A 16883-nucleotide genomic window follows, 5' to 3' on the forward strand; every position below is an offset into this window, starting at 1 on the left:
GCTATTGGACTTCCACGGAACTCCAAAATTTAAAATGAAATTCAACTGATTGAATCATGTTTTTTTATGCCATAAGGTGAAGTCAACAACCCTTAGTAAGAGTTAAAATCCTACCCAGTTAGTAAGGCTAGTCAGACAGAAGAAAAAAAAAATGCCATCCACGAGACCTTGAGGATCATTATTCTATTATCACACCAACTTTTACTTATAACACATTGATGTAATGTAAAGAATCACAGAATTTCAAATGGCAAATTACCATTTCATTTGTTGAATATGTAAAAATTTTGAGTTTGGTATACTGTTCATTTTAATTCCCATAAGTATTTTCGAGCGAGTTCACTAATACGCATTTTAATTTAAAGTGAGAATCTCACTGATAAAAAGTGATGAACTCATGAATTACCAACTATTTGGCCATTAAAAAATAAAGATATTTGTCTTTAAATTTACCAGTGATATGGTCAATTTAAAATCAAAGATATTAGTTCTTTAAATTTACCAACGAATTCATCATCACTTTAAATAAAAATACCTACCAGTGAACTTGCTCAAAAATATATTTTGAGAATTGAAATGAACAGTATACCCGAATCAAAAAAATTTGTAAAAGTTGCACACATTTCTAGAAAAATCTCAATTTCAAAAGGATTGGTGTATAGAAATTAAAAGTTGGAGTGTTGATATAATCTTTACCTTTTTTATGCTAGATCTACGTTACCTAATTCGTTGGCTCTAGTCCAAACCATGAATTGGTACGAATCGAACCAATTCGCGGTACGATTCATATTGGGTTGGTAAAATCAAACAAACCACGAACCCACTAAATTTTGATTGGGTTCGACAAAAAGAATAATTTGGCTCGATGGGCCAGACCATTTTTTAATTGATTTGGTGAACCAAACCAATGAATTATATATTTTTTACCTTGTTTATATTAGAATTTGAATTGTCATATTATTTATTTTTATTTAACGAAATTTGTTAACATTATAAGTGAACTTATAATTTGAATACTCGAATTATATGTATGCACAAGTGAACCATGAAACGAATTATCTCTACCTACCCATATGAATCAGGGTCATTCTCTAAAGTGGAGAACCATGAACCTAAATTCAAATCAATGAACCGGGCAACATAGAACCAAACCAATGTTATAATTGTATAGCTGATTCTAGGTTATCTCTAACCCAATAAGACTTCACTCGAACCAATTTTATTTGTAGATTTAGCTAATCAATTGTTTTCTCTTTGCCATAAAATAAAGTAACCAAGTGTAGATTCAGTAGTTAATAAGTGGTATTCAATTTGGTTAATTTGGATAAAATTGGAAAAGATTAGTAAAAAAATAAGGAAGATTTTGGAAAATATACAAATGATGTTTTTTTTTTAAGGGGTGGGAGGGGGGGGGGGGGGATCGCCAAAAGCCCATCATCTTCTATCTCCTGAAAAAACTCTTATATTATGTTTGGATTGAAGATGTGGACACGAGATTTTCAATATTTTAAAAACATCCCTCCACTTTGGGGTGTTTTGGAGTCGCCACCATTCAAATTGGTAAAAGGGTGTGAATGATCACCCGATGTCACATTTTTCGAAAAATCATATATTTTATACGTTTGATGACTCTCGTTGGATAATGCACGTGGCCCAACTTTTGATTCAAGGTAAGGGGGTCCATTTATGGAGTAGGGAAGGTGTTAGGCACCCTACTCCATCCACGTAACGTGGTAATCTCAGATTCGGCCTTTTAAAATAAAAAATAAAATAAAATTGAAAAGATCTATGTGTACCCTCAAGTATAAGGGGTTTTAATGTTAGTTCAAACCATTGAGGGCATCCTTATTGAAGAAGGGGCCCTTTGGTGATTTAGAACATTGTGGTGTGTGCAAATGTGTAGAGAAAGGGGTGAGTAGAGGAGGGGAGTTAAAGGGGGTGTGCCCTTTTCGAACCCACCTTGTCCTTGAATTGATCTTCAAAGATGTATTCCTTTGAGTTGACATGGATTTGCTTGAGGTTGTAGAAGATTGAATTGAGTTGAGTTGAGAGTGGGGTGTTGAGAGTGGGGTGTTGAGAGTGGAGAGTTGATGGTTGAGAGTAGTAAGGTGAGTTGAGGGTTGAGAGTAGTGAGAAGAGAGTTATTCTTTTTTTTTTTAGAAGATTTTTGTCAAATTTTCATTAGTTGTTTTGAGGGGAGAATGAATGGATTTTTATAGAGGTTGGAGAGGTATTTTAAGGGTATAATAGGGTGAGGAATTAGAATAAGGGATAATGGCATGGGTTTGAGAGAAGAGGGGTATGAAATTTGAGATGGAAATAAGGGTAATTTTGTAATGAGGGAAATGGGTTGTGTTTTTAACCAAAATGGTTTGGATCTTACCCAAATCCATTTGGGTAGAGTGTTTGGTGGGGGTGAGATGAGTGATGGTTGATGGGAGGAATGGGGGGTGTAAGGGAGTTGTTTGGAGAATGAATGTTGAGATGGTTGAAGATGTAAGGTGTTGGATTTGGGGGGATGGGTAGTGTAAGAGGTTGATTGGTTAGATTTTGGGAGAATTGAAGGGATGATGACATGTGACAAATGGAGAGATGAAGAGATTGGTTGATTGGTGATGGTGGTTGGTTGATTAGAGAGAAGCGTATGGGGGTGATGGTGGGAGGTATGGGTGGAGGTGATTTTGTGGGAGTGTTTTAAGGGAAAGTGATGGATTGAGGTGTGGGAGATATGGATTGTGATGTTGGTTATTGATGGTGTTAGAGAATGGGGAATAGGTTAGGGTATGTAGGGTATGGGTTGTGATGTTGGTGATTGATGATGTTAGAGGATGGGAAATAGGTTAGGCTATGTAGGGTATGGGTTGTGATGTTGGTGGTTGATGATGTTAGAGGATGGGAAATAGGTTAGGTTAGGGTAGGATTATGGGTTGAGTTGATTTTTAAGAGGGAAGTGATGGAGATGGATGATTAGATGAGGGAGGTGGAAGGGGATGATGACATGTGTCATCTTTTGGGTTTGAATTGGTGATTGGTTTGATGTGATGATGATGGGTTGGATTGGGTTTGGATAGTGAATTGGGCTTTGGGTTTTAGTAGTGGATTGGGTAGGGTTTTAGGTTGTAGGTTGGGCTTAAGTAGGTAATTGGTTAGGGGATTGAATAAAAATGGTAGTGGACTTGGGTTTAAGAGGAATGGTTGGGCTTGGGTAGCATGGTATTGGGTTGAGTTGATGTGGGTTGGACTTGGGTAATGAGTTGGGCTTAGGTTGATGGGCTTAGCTTAGGTTGGGTTTGGGTGTGGGCTTGGACCTTTTAGGGATAGGATTTTTGAAGGTATGGGCTTTGCAGGCCTAACACGATTTATTTTTTGGCATTTTTGCGTTGAGGACCCGCTCAAATTCGGGTGTCTACAGAAGAAAAGAAAAAATAAATGAGTTTCTATTCATTTATCTTATTTGGACTTGTAGACATGAGATTTTCGAGTCTGAAGATCTCTACTATTTGGATATGGAGTTGCCACCATTCTTTTTTTAAAAGGGTGTGAATGAGCACCTAAAAAGTAATTTTAAAAAATTGTTTTGTTCATAGTGACTTTCATATGAATAAGGGTCATTGGTCCACCTAGGATCTAGGTAAGGGGGTTCATATTAGGGAATAGAGAAGGTGTTAGGCACCCTACTCCCTCCACCATTGGTGGTAATCTCAGATTCGGTCAATTTTTATAAAATGAAATAAAAATTAGAAAATTGATTTATACCTTTGTGTACGAGGGACTTTGACTTCGGTTTAAACCATTGAGGGCTTACTTATCAAGAAAGGGGGCCTTTTATGGTCCATACGTTGAAAAATATTGAAAAATATAGACTTTTCGATCAATGACCCACTTTCATAAGGAAAAGCCCCAAGGTCTTAGTCTTAAAGTGTTTTGTGGTATGTGCACTAGTATAGAAAAGAAATATTTTGAAGAGGATTTTCAACCCCTACCCTTTCGATTAAGTCGAAGCTCAATCCACCAGAAGTAAAAGATGGTACATATTACATCTTATGGATGATCTAAAATGGCAATAAAAATAAAAAAATAGGGGAAAAATAGAAGAATGAATGTTATGGAAGAGAGATAAAGGAAGGGTACACATTACATCTTAAGAAGCAACGTGCAATTTAGACACTTACTAAGGAGCAATATGCAGTTTAGGCTCATATTGAGAAGTACGATGCAATTTAGACTCTTGCAAAGTAGCAACAAACAGTTTTATGCTTTTACCGAGGAGCGATATGCATTTTAGGCTCTTACAAACGAGCAACAAGCAATTTAAACTCTTATTGAGGTGTAATAAGCAATTTCAAACTCTTATTGAGGAACATCATACAGTTTAGGCTCTTGTTGAGGAGCAACATACAATTTAGACGTTTACTAAAGAGCAATATGCAATTTAGGCTCTTACTAAGAAGTGTCATACATTTTAGGCTCTTGTTGAGGAGCAATATGTAGTTTAGGCTTTTACTAAGAAGCATCATACAGTTTAGACTCTTGTTAAAAAGCAATATACAGTTTAGGCTCTTATTAGAATAACAAGCAATTTTTAGTTCTTACTAATGAGCAACATGTAATTTTAAGCTCTTAATGAGGAGTAATATGCTAAGAAGGTGCTTATGCTAAATAGTTTTGATAATTATTAGTCTCAGGTAATTCGATTTTTTTTTTTAAGGAATAAATTGAACTTTTCATCACAAGTCCAAAATATTAGTTTGCATAATGAATGCAGAAAATTCTTTATTTTTTTGTTAAATTTTTGATATAAATAAAATCACCTCTTTAGCATGAGTAAAATGACCAGATTAAGAATCTAACACTGTTGAATACTGATTAGGGTGTGCTTATCAACTAGAGGGTAGTTTTCTTCAATTCTCTTTAAGATTTTTAAAATCATTCCTGCCACCAGATATCGATAAAAATATAGAAAATGATTGGATGGTGTTTGATGATTAGATAAATGATTATGCGATTATTGATAATTAGTTATAGACTTCAAAATCCGTCTGAGATATTGATAAATTGATGATTATTTAGATTTTAGACATTTTTGAGGTAGAGAGTGATTGGTGGATAGAAATGGTATATATATATATATATATTTGTCATTCATACCCTTGGTGCCAATTACAATTTTCATAAAGTTCAGTGCTACAATTTTTGTGCATCAATACCCTTTCAAGTTTTCATTGTGCCCATGGTATTTGATTTTGTCATGATTTGATTTTTTTTTTACTTATAACGCATTTGTTGATTTTCATTGTGCCCTTTCAAATCATGATATACTTATTGTAAATTTCTCGCAAATAGTTATTCCTTCATCGGAAACAAACAATCATGGTGGAAGTATTCTTTTCAAATAATTTCTTAATCAAAGAAAACTTATTTTTAGAACGTAACGTATATATGGTTGAGATTCGCAAAGAAATGGTATAGACTCGAATATGAAATTTGATATAATGCATAAGTTGAACTTGGGTTTGTCTTTTATTATTTTTTTATAAAGAAACTACATCTCATTGTGCGTGAGCCAAAAAGAAATCGTTTACACATGTTTCACAACATCAAGTTGGATGATGGATTTATAAGAGATTGCCCAAGCATGGGGTTTGATAGGGTTTAGTCTCCTTACATTCCTTGATTCGTGGCACGGGATTCGTTTAAAATTTTGGATTTGATAAAATTAGATGATTGATGAAAAATGACTACCCAAGCACGGGATCTGATAGGGTTTGCCTTATTAATTCATCAATTTTTGTGGCTTGGAGAAGCTAATGTTAACTAAACCTAAACTTTTTTTATTAAGCAATCAAAGAAGTAATAACTAAGAAAGAAAAATAAAAACAATACCTCTTATCATTTTAATACTTCTTGGATCATCCATTTCCCTTCTCCTTACAAGTTTTTAATGCTATGGTAAATCAACTTTATACGTTGAGTACGATACACGAACAATGAAGTTAATGCATTTATCTTCTCTGGTTGTTGTACTTAATCTAATAGGGGCATTGCAATTATACTTTGATGCTTAAGTCACAATTTAGTTCTAAGTTCAAAATAATATAAATTAAAATAAGAGAAAAGTTGTGTACCATACCTTTGTCTTCATTTTTCATTGTATAGTCAATTGGGAATAGGTGTGTCAATGGGCACCCATTTAAATGGAATTTAAAACCCCAGGTTTGGGTCTCTTTTTATTGGAATTGATTATCGGGTATCTTAGAACCAAACCGATTGAAAATCAAAATGTACAGGAATTGAAACCAATGAAATTTAATACTTATAGTTGGGTGTGATAGTTAAGTTCTCATCTCTAGTTGTTTTGTCCATAGTCCACTCAAATCCATGCCTACGTGATAATGGTTGGTTTGGTTGATTGTCATTGTTTGTATGATTCTTTGTCGTTGTTAGGATTATTGTTGAGCATATTTCCCTCGTCAGAGATTCTCTTTTGAATGTTAATGGCTCTTCGTTGAATGTGATCCATCCATCTCAATTGACTTTATCTTATTTTATCGCCGCCTATTGGAGGCACCCATGCATTTTCTTGAGTGTGTTTGTTTCGAATTTTATCTTTTCTATTATTTCCTATCATTCATCAGAATATCCTCATCCGTGCTACACACAATCTATTAACATGATGGTTCTTAATTACCCAACATTAACATTCATCTTCATAAGACATAGTTGGTCTTATTACCATTTTTTACAATTATTATTTTAATTTGATTGGTATGCGTTGGTCTTACAACACTCCATAAGTGTACTTCCGCTTAATCACCCAACTTTGATCCTAGGGGCAACATCTTCCCCAATTTCTTCAATTCTTATGAATAATAGACCCAACATAATGAAAATGGTTCTTCATTCTTATGTCTAGGGTCCTTTTGTTTCTAAGTTGGAACAAACCCTTTGATTTTTCTTCTCAAAAGACACTCACCTTCAACCTCTTTCAATAATTTTTTTTTAACCTAGTCTATTTTTTTTTTCTTTCAAAAATGTCAATATGGATTTGACCATATCCAAACATTATTGGATCAGATTTTGAATCCTAGTATTGTCCCTAAGAAACCCAATCTGGGTCAGATTTGATCCGTATTGGATTGGTTTACGATCTGTCCTTATTAGGTTGGTCCAAGATGGATCCCAATATGATCCATACACACCTACATTAGTACTAGTTCCCAAATCAACATTATTAAAAAAAAATCTGTACTAGACCTTTTGCTTTCTAAGAGAATCTCCGAGAGACTCCTTAAAGTGGGTAAATAGTGAAAGTTAAAACTCCCCTCGAATAGACTCTTTAAAAGTAAATGTTATAATAAAGAGGGGGTTTCCACTCTCTACATGTAGAGAACCTCTAAAGTTAAAAAATGAAAAACACTTTTCTTACTAACCTATCTTACTAAGGGTCATTGGACTCACGTGGATTACCACATTAACAAACCAAAACGACATGCTTACAAATTTCATGAAAAAGACTCACATAAAAAATAAAAAATAAAAAACAAAAAGATAAATATAAATTTTAAACTTGATCCAAAGTGTTGAAAATGGACGGCTACCGAAATCTTAAAACTTAAAATTAAAATTTAATGAAGAAAAATAATGTTTTTTTTTTTTAATTTTTATTTAAAAATTCTTAGAATTTCATTTTCTACAATCATGTGACATCGAATCATGTGTATTAGATGCTAATGTGTGAGCTCACAACCCTTCGTAGGATTTAAGTTGGTTTTAGCAAAAAATATTTGTTTGTTAAGTAAATAACATTAATAATTAAGAATAAAGAAAGACTTTTTGAGTCTACTAGAGTTGGGATCAAATTTTACATTACTTAAATAACTTTTGTTACCAATTTACAAAAGATGTTATTTATTTTACAGAACACTATTAGAGATGCTCTATTTTGAAATCCTTGACTGTTATCTTCAATTCTTTTCTTTCTATACGTGATCATATTCACATAATGCAATCAGAAGTCTATATAATAAAATAGGACAATTGTCATCTTCCTTAAAGAAGGGTTGAGATTTAATATACTCACCAATGTAGAGTTTAATTTTTAATTTTAATGTCTTTATCTTCTTTCCCTTTCTTTTTTCCTTTTCTTCCAAACTTTTTTTTTTCAAGAATACCACTTTAATAATATATATGGAAATGTTCAGCACCCAACCATTTGCCCAATCATTTTTGTCCTACATAGGTTAGAAGTTTTGAAATGGGCTAATTTTTTGTGAGGATGTCTTTACGGTTAGAAGATCATCCTCACTAAAAATCAGCTCATTCCAAAACTTCTAATCTCATGTTTACAAGTTGAAAATTTGTGGACCATCAATTTTTTGTAAATCATTTTTTATGGGGTTAGAAGTTTTGAAATGAGCTGATTTTTGGTGAGGATGATCTCCTAACCGTAGAAATCATCCTCACAAAAAATCAGCCTATTCCAAAACTTTTAACCCATGTAGGGCAAAAATGGTTGGGTGCCGAACGGGACCCATATATATATGGGGAGCGGTTCAGCAGCCCTAAATTTTGCCAAACATTTTTCAAAACATGATTAGAAGCTTTGGAATGAGCTAATTTTTGGTGAGGATGATCTATACGGTGAAGAGATCATCCTCTCCAAAAATCAGCTCATTTTGAAATTTCTAACTTTAGTTTACAAATTGAAGAATTGTGGACCGTCCAATTTTTGTAAATAACTTTTGATGGGGTTAGAATTTTTGGAATAGGCTGATTTTTGGTGAGGATGATCTCCTTATCATAGAGATCATCATCACAAAAAATCAGCTTATTCCAAAACTTCTAATCCATGTTTTGAAAAATGTTTGGCAAACTTTAGGGATGCTGAACCGCTCCCATATATATATATGTAGGGCTGTCAACGGATAGATATCCGATCGGATAGTGCTATATCCGAATTCGAATCCGAAATCTTTTAACGATATCCGAATCCGATCGGATAGCACTAATGAATATTCGAATTCGTATCCGAATAAATTATCGAATATCCGATATTATCCGATTCGAATTCGAAATTTAATATTCGAAAATTATCCGAAATTTAAATCCGAAATTATCCGAAATTTATATCTAAAAATATTCGAAATTTATATCCGAAATTATGGAAAGCTGCTTTCCAAGATCTGCAAGAGGGAGAATGAGTACCAGCAACGAGTCTAACCGGCGATGTCGTGACCGCGAGGGGTTGTTGACTTGTCGGCTGTCGGGCTGAGCCACTGAGAGAGATTCCAATGGTGAGGTGAGTGCCAGACTGCGAGGGGTTGAAATCATTGAACGGTTGAAATCTTGAAGACGATGAAGCCTGAAGGGCGATGGCCGATGGCAATGGCGATGGCTGAGTTGCTGAGTTACAAAATGGGTTCGAGAGTTCGGGTGTTCGACTTCGAAAGAGAGAGAGAGAAAGACTACATACCTGCATACTCGCCGGTCGAAGGAGCTCGCGACCCCGCACGGTCGAAACCCCAACCTCGGTTTTCTTCGACTGGTTCGTGTAGTTGAGGATGAGAGAAGATAAAAAGAAATAAAGTTTTATTGTAAAACAGGAATACACAGCATATGTATACATATATAAATATTTTGTTGTAAAACATGAATATAGAATACATATGTTATATCGGAGCGGATATTATCGAATCGGATATCGCACTATCCGAATTCGTATCCGAAATTCATTCGAATATTAAAATAACATCCGAATCCGAATCCGATTTTTCGAATTCGAATTCGAATTCGGATTCGAATTTCGGCTATCCATTGACACCCTTATATATATGGGCCCCGTTCGACACCTAACATTTTGCCCAACATGTTTTGTCCTACATGGGTTAGAAGTTTTGGAATAAGCTGATTTTTGGTGAGGATGATCTCTATGGTGAGGAGATCATCCTCACCAAAAATCAGCCCATTCCAAAACTTCTAACCCCATCACAAATGGTTTACAAAAAATGGACGGTCCACGATTTTTCAACTTGTAAACATGGGGTTATAAGTTTTGGAATGGGCTGATTTTTTGTGAGGATGATCTTCTAACTGTAGAGATCATCCTCACAAAAAATCAACCCATTCTAAAACTTCTAACCCATGTAGGACTAAACATGTTGGGCAAAACGTTGGGTGTTGAACATTTCCCTATATATATATATATATTGCCAAATATTATGCCAAACATTTTTCAAAACATGGGTTAGAAGCTTTGGAATGAGTTGATTTTTTGCGAGGATGATCTCTATGATGAGGAGATCATCCTCACCAAAAATCAGCCTATTCCAAAACTTCTAACTCCATCAAAAGTGATTTGCAAAAATTGGACGGTCCACGATTCTTCAATATGTAAACTAGGGTTAGAAATTTCAAAATGAACTGATTTTTGGAGATGATGATCTTTTTATCGTAGAAATCATCCTCACAAAAAATCAGTTCATTCCAAAACTTTTAACCTATGTTTTGAAAAATGTTTGGCATAATGTTTAGCAAACTTTAGGGCTGTTGTACCGCTGCCTATATATATGAGTCTCGTTCGACACCCAAGCATTTACCAATAATTTGCCCAATATGTTTTGTCCTATATGGGTTAGAAGTTTTGGAATAGGTCGATTTTTTGTGAGAATGATCTCTATAGTGAGGAGATCATCCTCACCAAAAATCAGTCCATTCTAAAACTTCTAACCCCATCACAAATGATTTTCAAAAAATGGACGGTCCACGATTTTTCTACTTGTAAACATGAGGTTAGAAGTTTTGGAATGGGCTGATTTTTGGTGAGCATGATCTTCTAACTGTAGAGATCATCCTCACCAAAAATCAGCCTATTCCAAAACATCTAACCCATGTTCGAGAAAACATGTTGGGCAAATTGTTGGGTGTTGAACATTTCCCCATATATATGTATATATTTTGCAGATATTTGAAGTTGTCATGATGAGGTAGTTAGAGGCTATTGGTGCGTGTAGTGTTACAGTCTAGTAACGGATTCACAGGGACAGACAATCTGCTATGACTTTCACTTGCTCTCCCTACTCTTTATCAAAAGTGAAGCAACCAACTTCAGGTCATCAGATGTTTGCCACGTGGTATACTGCTCGCCAATTTATATTCATCGTTGGGTCCACTAAAAGTTAAGGATAGATATAGAGGGTACTCCGTCTGTGTATGCAAAGGAATACTACCCGTGGAGTACAGGATCATTTCACATGGATGTTTTGTCCATAAATATCACGACTACGCGTGTACATCAAATCTGTTTTTTTTCTAAAAAAAGTGGTACGTGTCAAGATTTTAATGTCATACATTACAGATCGTAACACGTGTCAGTGAAGGAAGCGATTGAGTTTAGTTTTTAAAGAGGAGACGGAGGAAGGGAGGAGAAGAAGAAACAATGGAGGCTAACAAAGAGAGGAGAGAGCAGATTAAAGAGAAGAAAGAAGATGACAATAGTCAACCTTCGTCGATAGATCCAACGGTCAAGATGTTGGTTCACGAGGCAATCATCACCAAGGGAGGAGACATGAAGAAGGATGAGGAGATCAAGGGAACTGATGATGTTCTTGCATTTGATCGATCTGTGAACAAGATTGATTCTTCTATGGAGTAAGAGAGAATGGTGATCCAACGGTCAGGAATGGATGATGATGACGATCGTTTGCCACGTGTCGCTTGTTCATGTATTGTTATGTGATAATAAATGCAAGCAAATCTTTTCTTTTGGATTTTTTTATTATTATTATTATAGGAAAATTACTTTTAAAACCCCTTTTATTTGAAATACTGACAAACAGGTCTCTCGTTGTAAATATGGACATTTGAAGACCCTCTTTAGAAACGTTTTCTCTAGTACAGGTTGTATTGTAACTTCAGTCTTAATTTTTTTTCCATAACTATCAGAAATACTCGTCATATATGTTAAGCTATTAATTTATCCTTAAAGTTTAATAAATTACTAAAAATGCCATAATCTTTTACATTAGTATTTTTCGTTTTTTCTCTCAACAAGATTGTAAATTGATTAAACGAAGAGAGCAGCTATTACCACCCCCATTTTTACCTATTACACCCTTATTTTTACCTATTAAACCGCAATTTGTTAAATTATTTTCACACCCCAAACTTTCAAATGTTGATACCTAACTTTTACCTATTGCACTCCAATTTTTTAAATTATATATCACACCCTAAGTTTTAAATGTTGATACAGTCGGATTTTATTATTTGCCCATTTTTTAAAGTAAAATTTTATAACTAAGAATCTACTATTATCAATCAACAATTACAAATCTAGTTCTTTTTATCCCTTGTGCAATTGCATATTGCTATCTAATCTCTTATCTCATCATTTAATTAACGCTTCAAACATGCTCAAATTATAATTTCAACATTATAACATTCGATCAACCAATTTCAATAGTTGTTTATAATTATAATTAGACTCGTAAAATCCTAAACCTTCAGTAGTTGTTTATAATTATAATTAGACCCGTAAAATCCTAAACCAAAAAAAAAAAAAAAAAATCTAGAAAAATGAAAGAGCTTTGTTTGGCACCCCAACTTTTATTTATTCCTAACCATTCACTTAAAATGGCTAGATCAAGAAGTTGAGCCAACATTGAATCAATTTAAATGGTAAAAAGTAACTTATAAAAATAGTGACTATTAGAAAACTCCTACACAACCAAGATTAAAAGAACCCTATAAAAAATAATGACTATTAAAAAAATCCTACAAAATCAAAATGATGCCTCACAAAAATATAGTTGTTCAAAAGAAATTAATAAAAAATTTTAAAAATAGACTTCAAAACAAACAAAATATAATAACTAAAAATATATTTATATGCATGTTTAAATTGAAGCTCGACATATAACACAATTATGCCCTTTTTCATGATAGCAATTACAATGTATCGGGCTTTTTCAACTTCTTGTGACTCAATATGTCTCTTCTACAACCCATCTGGGGACGATGAGTACGTAGAGGTTGTATGTTGGTTTACAAGGTGTTTTCTATCCCATCACCTTCTAATTGTAGCATGTCATGTGTCCATATAGGTCATATGTGATGTGAATAAATCATATCTTGTGTACGCATTTTATAACAATCATCGACATAAGGATACATTGAACAATGTAGTTTCAAAAATATAACACGTGCATGTATCAGGGAATACCGATAAACATCTAATCATAACATGATCATGTCATGTCTTGTAGATTCGCATAGTGGTATATCGATCTTGCACGTTGAAAGCGCCCTCGATCCGCGGGGTGCGCGGATCCGCTTTTGACCCTTGAGGTTTGGGAGTCGCCACCTAGTTATTACGGTCTAGGAACCGATCAATGACTTTAAACGGATAAAAACTAGTCTAAAACAAAAAAAAACTGAATTCGGGGATCAAGTTACGGGGTTGGAAGGTGTAAGGCACCAACCCCGCCCGGCCACAGCCGGTCTCTACTAAATTCCCAAGTAAATTACATTGCTAAAACCTAGATAAGAAAATAAATAAAAATAAAGGTTTACCTTTCCGATGGCAAGGACTTGGTTCCCTCAGATCTGACAAAAAGAACTCCTTGTACCGTGCTCCCTTGCTTCGTTCTGCTTCCGGATTTGACTTCGGATCTCCGAGGCAAAGTGTCTCCTTGTTTTTGAATCTTGAACTCTTCAAGTTCGTTGCGGATTTGGGGATGTTTTTAGAAGGCTTTTGGGTGTTTTCTAGACTAAAAATGAAGGAGGGATGTTAGCTAAGAGTTGGGGCTCCAAAACTAGGGTTTATGGGGGGTAGGGGAGCTTCTAGACCTACTTCTCTTAGGGTTTATAATTTGATACGAAAATAGGGTGTCGAGCACCTCTATTTATAGATGTTTTTAGGACTTGATTTGGATAGAGTTAGTGTTTAATTAGAGATCTTTTAATTAGAGTTGTGTTTTAATTTGACTATTTTAGGTAGTAAATGTATTTTAATTAGAATTGTTTAGGTAGAATAGAATTGTGTTTTAATTCAAATTGTTTTAGGTAGAATTATTTTTAAGTTAGAACTCTATAAGATAGAGTTATTATTTAATAGAATTCTATTATGACTTTTGGTCTTATTTGATTGACTTTTAATGTTTTGACTTTAGTCTTAATTGATTGACTTGACTTCAGTCTTGCTTAATTGACTTTAATTTTGACTTCAGTCTCACTTGATTGACTTTAATACCTTGACTTTAGTCTTGCTTGTTTACTTTTAATTTTTGGAGAAGGCCCCTTTCATTATTTCTTTAATTCTTTGGACCCCCAAATTGAGGGGTTCTTAACGAAATATCTCACGAACCCTCAACAATTTTGCCTGAGAACCCGATTGATCGATTTTTTAGGTTCAAAATTTTAAATTAATTTCATTAATGTTTCACTTTAATTATTTAATATTTATTTATTAATTTCGAAATTTTTAATTATGAAAATTGTGAAATTACCATTTTGCCCCCGGAGAGGACTTTTCACGTTTCAAGTCGGTTTTTAATGTTCCAGGATGTTTTAGAATCGATTTTTCGTAAGGAATTCAATGGAAATATTAGTTTTTATTATTTATGAAGTTTTTTTGTGTGAAATGGTTGTGAACTTTATGAGGGGCATTTTCGTAATTTTGTCAAATTCTGTTAAAATTGGTGAAATGATTTATTGGTTTCGATTTGTTATTTTATGTGTTCGAGAGAGTTTTCCTAAGCGTAACGTAGGCTCTAGGGTTGTTTTGAGGTTAGGGATATTTTGGTAATTTGGTAATTTTTAGTGATTTTTATCGTGAAGTTTCTTTCTGGTCTACAAGATGATGATTTCTGTTTCTGGGGTCGTATTTTCCTAGCGTAGCGTAATTTCTAAGGTTTTGTCAGTACGAGATACCTCATCGGATTTCTGAAACATATCTGGTAACAAAATAAAGCATTGGGATACACATCCATCATTGGGAATCATTGCAATCGGGTTGACGAGTTGATTAATCAGGCGGATGCAAAAATGGGGTGTCTACACACGTACCTCAAATTCAAGTTGTGATGCTTGATAAGCCTCCAAACTCTAACTTCATGGTGTATTTCTCTTTATTTTCAAATTAGCTAAAGGATCAACTATAACACTCCATGGTTCTTCACGACGCCTATTAATCAAATCCATCATTTTCGTTTTAATCTTATCAATAAGTCATAAAATTGACATATCACGTGCTTCTATAATCCATTTGTTATATGATTCTGTATGATTGGATGTAAGAAAATCATAATGTTTGGCCGGAAACTTGCAATTCATCCAATGTTTAGGTGATTGTGTTATCACCCAATCATAGGCCTTAAGTGAAATAAGCTTAATCTGATTCAATGTTTTTTGGTAATTCGCATCAAACCTTTATAAGTTATTTTACTAAGTAAATTCTTTAAGGATTGTCGAACTTTCTTTGAGAAGTGACATCCCATTAAGTGTTGCATAAAATTTTGTTCAAAATGGAGATAGTAATGTAAATGAAATCTATAGATGCGTGATTATCGATTACGAGTCCATTTTACGAAGGTTTAGAGTTGCCACCATTCATTTTGTAAGAAGGTGTGAATGGTCATCCAATGTACATTTATGAGAAATTGTCATTTTCGATGTTTAGTGACTCTTGTTTGAATAAGGTGTTAATCAACTTAAGATCGGGGTAAACGACTTAATTGAAGAAAATGGAAGGTGTTAGGCACCTTTTTCTCCCCACCAAGTGGTGGTAACCTCAACTCAACTCGGTCAATTTTTTGGATAAAAATGTAAATAAAATGAAGTGTCACGTATCGATAACTTGTACCCTAAGTAGGGATTTTTTTTTGACTTGATTATGAGATCATCCCTTTGAAGGGGATGATCCCTATAAACAATTAGCTTTGGGGATTACATGTATTTTTGAAAAAATGTTGGCTATAGTTACGGATTCATTCTCATGAGTTGAGAAGAATTCGGATTTCGATTGCCTCAAAATGTTTTAAAAGGTTTAAAACTAATTTTTATTTTTGAAAGAGATTACAACCCTTATACTTTTAATCGAACCAAAGTCCGATCTACAGGAGATAGGGGAGGGGAAGCATTACATCCTAAGTCTTTCTAAAAATAAAATAAAGAAATGAGGAAGACTATAGAAGAGGGAGAGAGAGAGAGAAAGAGAGAGAGAGAGAGATGGGGGATTTTTATTGAACCCACCTTGAAGCTTCAATCTTCATTTTTTCTTCTTCTTAGATTCTTCTTCTTTATGTCCTTAGTGATTTATGTGAATGTTACTTTTTGTGTGATTGAAGGAGTAGGAGAGAGATGATGAGAGAATTGAGGTGAGTGTAATACTTTTATGTGAAACTTGGGGGGAAGAATTGGTCACCATTTTTGGGAAGAGGATGGGGGTATTTATAGATGTTTATGAGTTATTTTAGGGATATAGTGGGGTGAATTGTTAAGAGAGTAGAGAATGCCATATGTTTTAAAGGTGAAGGGTATGAAATTTATGATTGGAATGAGGGTAGTTATGTAATGAAGGTAAGTGGGTTGTGTTTGGATCCAAATTATTTAGATCTTACCCAATCCATTTGAGTAGAATATTTGGTGAGATGAGATTAATGATGTGAGATAGAGAGAATGAGGGTGTCAGGAGTGTTGGATTGTGTGTTAGGTTGGTTGAAGAGTGAGGTGTTTAGATTAGGAGAATGGATTGTGTAAGGTGTTTAGATTTTTGGGACGGTTGAGGGGATGATGACATGTGGCAAAAAGAATGAGAGATGAGGTGATTTAGATGAATTGATTAGAGAGAATGAGTGTTAAATTGAAGATGATGGGTGTGGATTTTG

This window comes from Akebia trifoliata, chromosome 10, assembly GCF_017979445.1.
Source record: "Akebia trifoliata isolate Shusen 1 chromosome 10, ASM1797944v1, whole genome shotgun sequence".
NCBI lineage: Eukaryota > Viridiplantae > Streptophyta > Magnoliopsida > Ranunculales > Lardizabalaceae > Akebia > Akebia trifoliata.